Here is a 6,071-nt window from a genome sequence, read left to right on the forward strand (position 1 = left end):
AATTACCGGAAATACCCTCACCATATTAATTACTTAATTAATTAATTAATTAGTTGGCTTGTCTTTGCTCTTATTGTGACTTTGAAGACTAATACGCCAATGTTACCTTCACACAGTACAAGCAGTTATTTTAGTTATTTTTTTAGGTTTTCTTTGTCAAACTAACACAACATTAGTTAATGTTTCATTATTAAATAACCTTATATTATAAAAATGTGATGCCCTTACCTCCTTGTACTTTTGCTAAATTCCTACTTTGCCTTAGATTATTTGATTAAACTTTTTGCTTAAATGCCATTGTTGGAAAAAAAAATCAAAGATGCAGTAATATTTATTTCCTTCATTTTTACGTTAAATTGTATGTTTGTCAAAAAATTATTTTGTTTTAAATAATGTTTTTATTTTTTAAAACTAATAATCAAAATAAAAGAGTCTTTTACCCGTGAACATCGGTTTAATTGGTTGGTACAATATGTACTTTTTCCACCACTGTGTTCCACTATCAACTTTGTCAAAGTCAACTAATATTGTTGTTGTTATTTGAATTATAATTTTATTAATGAATCGCAATTTTAATTCATTAATAAAATTATGAAATTCGCAATTTTTTATATTTTGGCGAGGACAGAAAGTAAAAGACTTCAAAAGAAAAATATTAAATAAAATTATTTACATTAAGAAATGTGAATGAAAATAAAAAAACTAAATACATTTATTTATTATTTAATATTTTATTTATCTTACCATGATAAAAAAGCGTAAAAAATAATTAAAAACTATTAAAATATAGCTGAGAGCACTAATTAGTTAATTATAGTTTTCTGCATAAAAAATGTTCATTTTATTTTTTAGAAATTTAACACATGAACTATTTTTCTTTTCATTTTTATAAAGTGTTTATTTATGAAATTTTCAATGTGTTGTTAACTTCTTTTCAATTTTAACACCAAACAGTTAAATGTCAACTATCGTAAGTGGCGGGTCAAAATTAGATTTCACATCCTTCTCAATAAGTTTAATCAAATCACAACTACAGTGTTTATTTCCTTCTGATTTACATCATTGCGAATATACTAAGTTTAATTTCATACTAAAAAATATGAATAGTCTTTCCGATTAATTTTTTTTATGAGGAATCATGAAATTTTTTATATTTATTTAATATAGAATATAAAAATAAAATATTATAAAAATATAATTTTTTTAATGTTTAAAAAAATAAAAATAAAATAATATTAAATAAATGTAAAAAATTTAGCTGTGTTAAAGAATATTTCTTTTATTTTCATTTATCTAGATGACAATTTAAGATTAATTTTTAGTTTTTACATAACCTACTTTACTATTTTTTTTATGTTGGTTTCATTCATGATAACGTAACATAATTAAATTAGATACAGATAAATAAACACTTATAAGATAATGATTTCTAATTTCCATATATATATATATATATATATATATATATATATATATATATATATATATATATATATATATATATATATATATATATATATATTTCTCGTTTCCAGGACTCTTTTGAAGTCAATTGAAACTTAAGTTTCTTGTGTTTCAATTATTTATTTAATCCATATTTTACAAAATTACACAAATTAATGATAGTTTTTACTAGTTACATATTATTGAAAATGAGTTGTAAACAACTATGGGAAGCTTATAAATAATAAAACCATGTCTCACCAAAGCAAAATGATTCACATGATTAACAATGATAATTATAAAGTTGTTAATTGGTTTTTTTATTTTATCATCTCCTTAATAGAAGCTTGGTTACATGTTACTTTACAGAACTTTGTAGTTTTTTTATTGTTCTAATCTTCTCGTGCATGTGGCTCTAATACGACCAAATTAACATGTTATATCCCTTTCTAAATGCAGATACTAGCTGGCAACAAACTCATTTGAGATAATAATAATTAATAAAATCATTATTTTTTATTGATTTTCTTGGAAAAATTTGGGATCAATTTTCACTATGTAATTTACTTTTCTATTTTTGTAATAAAACTATAGTTTCAATTTTAAGAGCTGACATTGAAAATGTTATATAAAAATGGTAAATTAAAAAAGGGAAAAAAAATGTTAACAGCAAACGCTTATAACTTATTTTGTATAGAATTTAATAATTCGATTAATTTGTTTCTATAGTTCATGTATTTGAAATACTGTCTTTGTCATTTCATTATTAACTGTATATAAACTGGTTACAATTAATTTGGAAGATGCGAACAAAGAAAAAATACATTTTAAGTCTAAAAAATACGTTAAAATAGATAGACGTGATTTTATCCACTAATTTATTCTACGTAATACATTTAAATTTAGACTTGCAATTTCATCAGTCTAATCCATTAGTATTCGAAATATATAAAAAATAATAGACTGTCTTATATAATTAAAAGAAAATGTGAGAAAGACAAGTGTGTGAAAATAATTTAAAAGTTATATGAGTTGATATGATTCATCATGTTAATTAATAACTATTATTACATAATCAATTTATGATTTTTTTAACATATGATACGGGTTAGTGTTACACAATGTATACAAGAATAAAGTAATTTTTTTTTCATCTAATTTATTTCCTCCCTTTTACCTAAACAAAAAATATCCAAACAAAAACCCTTTTTTTTTCTTCTTCTAATATCTAAAAAACAATGTTATATAAAGTTTTTAGTTTTTACATTTATACTTTTGATTTATTTTGATTATTATACTTTTTTTAATTAAGTTCTTATTTTTATATATGGTATATTCTTAAAAAAATAATATTAATACTTTTTAAAAGTATCATTTGTCAACATTAAAATTTGTTAAATAATTATAAATTATAATTATCCATTAATTGGACACACCATTTTTTTTACCAAAATTACTTTTTAAGATATAAGTTATCTATTACTCTTTAAAACAAGTCATAAGTACAACAGCAGAAGTAGTTTTTGACTAAACATGTGCATGAACCTCCAATATCTGTCATCAAAAGGACCCTTTTTATTTATTATTATACATATATGCTTTGATACTTTGATACTTCATTTTCTTCACTTCAGTGTACTTTTTCTGTCACATTTCTCTCTTCAAAAGGCACCATTTATTGCATCGCATTCAAATAATTTGGATTTGAATGCCTTGCTTTATAACATTTATTAATTTTATAATTGAAAATAAATTATTAAAACATTATCATGATACTTTTGAGTTTATTAAAAAAAAATCCAATCACATAAGAAATTAACATTATTTTTTATTCAAAATTTTAAAATAATAATTTTTTAATTTAATATTTTATTTTTTCATTTATATCAAATACAAAAATTATTAAACTTACGTTTAAAATTCTAATCGTTACAAAAATATTAATGATTATAATGATATTTGATATACCAAATGATCTGAGCTTAATTACATAAAGTCACGTCATCTTTTATTCAAAATTTTAAGATAATTAATAATAAATCTTTAATTTTATACAATATTTTATTTTCTTATTTCTGTTGGATACAAAACTTAGACTGAAAATTTAAAATTCTAACATATACAACATTATTCACGAATACAGAGAAGTTGGGAATAACAATAATCACTGAGCGGTGATCTTTTGTAAGTGACAGTATGGTTCTGAAAAGGACAAATATAGTGGTGACATTCAGCCTTAAAAAAATTTGTGTGTCTACGAAAGAAAGAAAGAAAAAATAATTGATGTTATGTTTGATTGATTGAAAGGAAGCTGACTTCTTCACGTACAGAGAGTATTGTCTTTTATATCCACCATTGCTTCACATCCACTGCAACAAATAATGTGCTAAAAGGTTCAAACAAAAGGCTCAACTTTAACATAATCATCGAAAAGTAATTAATCAACCAATATTATATCCAAATTTTCAAAATTTAGGTAACTTGAAAAATATAAAAATGAAACAATATTAGTATATAAATAAATTAAAATTAAAATTTTGTAAATTTAGTCATTTTAATCTTTGAAATAGTCCTTAATTTTCAATAAAAATTAAAATTAATTTATTTTTAAAATTTAAAATTAATTTAGTCTCTAATTTTTAAAATTGTGTAAATTTAATTATTTTAATCTAAATTTGTTAAATTTATTTTAGATTTTCAACGTGTTTCTTAATTAATATTTGAAAAAAATATATCAAACATAAAAAATTCATATGCTATAATAAAACGTGTCTTAAAATATCAGATAAATTTATTAAAATTTATTAAAAGAATTAAATCTACGTATATTTAGAAAATTAAGAGACTAAATTGAATTAAAGTTTGAAAAAAAACTAATTTTAATTTTCATTAAAATTAAAAAATAAAAATATATTTAATCTTAAATAAAAAATACATAAACTTATTAGGTTAAGATTTTATATAGAATTAATCTTCTTATTCTGGATTTGTTCACAGTTTATTAATATTAAATTTTTTGAGATTTTTTTAAAAAAAAAACTTTACAATGATATCATAAATAACAACACAAAGAAATATCATTATTTACCTTAAGATTTTAAATTAAAATTAATGTTGTAATATTTTATATAAATTTACTCACAAAAAATTGATAGTGTCAAATTTTCTACTATCTCTTACAAAACCTTCACATAGTATGTTATTTATACAGCAAAAATCTAATTAGGTTGTATACGTATAAAGAAGACATGAAGGTGAAGTGAGGAAAAAGAGAAGGAGAAGAGATAAAAGGTAAGAATAGAAGAAGATTTTGTGTTCATTTACCTGAAGTGGAAAAGGAGAAGGAAGGACAAGTACGTAAGAGAAGAAGATGTTGAAATTGCAACAAAAGTGTTTGTCCAACAAAACCCACACCCCTCTTAATCTGAGGAGTTTATATATAATTACATGTATGCAATTATATTTGAAATATATAGTTTGGTACATGCAAAAAAGAATTAATATTTGAGAGGGAAGATTGCATGGGGACCATTCTTTTTTACCCTTAAAAACCAAATTATTATAAGTATATTGGTTTAAGCATCAAGTATGTGTTGTTTTAATACAATGAATGAATAGTTTTTGTACAGAAGTTCAACACATGGTATTTAGATACAAACAAAGTCTCAAATCAGATAAAATAAAAGATGATCATGTGTTTATATACATATAAAATACTTTTATTGATAAGAAGTTTTTTAGAATAATATTAAAAACAAATTTGGAAAGATTTATCCAAATTAGATAATATTTTATTAATGTAAAGATCTATGAATGTGTTGAACATCTCTATAAATGGTATCACGACCTGAAACCAAAGTTAGACGAGTAAGTCCCTCTGTAATAAAGTGAAACCAGTTAATCCGTAAGGATTTAATTCAAAGTGAACAATAGTTTTATTCGACGTACTCGTGTTGATTAGTGTATTTTAGTTATTTTTAAAGTTGTGTAATTCGAAAGAAAGCAGAAGGTATCTGAAAAGGAAGGAAGAAGAGAAGTGAAGAGTGGAAATGGTACGATAATTTGTTTGGTTTGGATGGTTGTCCTGTAGTTAAAATGGGGTATATAGTTTTGGTGCCACTGAAAGTGTGTGAAATGTGGGGTTGTCGGCCATGTGGTGTGCTATTAAAATAGGCAAACTTAGGAGCACTTTCCCAAACAAAAGTCTATGTTTTGTGAGTTAATAAATGAAGATGATGATGTTTGTGTGGGGCAGGTGTCTGTGTTCCTCTGCTTGGCCACACTGTGTCTATGTTTATGTCCATCACCTTATTATTATTATTATTATTATTATTATTATTATTATTATTATTATTATTATTATTATTATTATTATTATTATTATTATTATTATTATTATTATTATTATTATTATTATTATTATTATTATTATTATTATTATTATTATTATTATTATTATTATTATTATTATTATTATTATTATTATTATTATTATTATTATTATTATTATTATTATTATTATTATTATTATTATTATTATTATTATTATTATTATTATTATTATTATTATTATTATTATTATTATTATTATTATTATTATTATTATTATTATTATTATTATTATTATT

Source organism: Vigna angularis, chromosome 1, assembly GCF_016808095.1.
Source record: "Vigna angularis cultivar LongXiaoDou No.4 chromosome 1, ASM1680809v1, whole genome shotgun sequence".
Taxonomy (NCBI): Eukaryota; Viridiplantae; Streptophyta; class Magnoliopsida; order Fabales; family Fabaceae; genus Vigna; species Vigna angularis.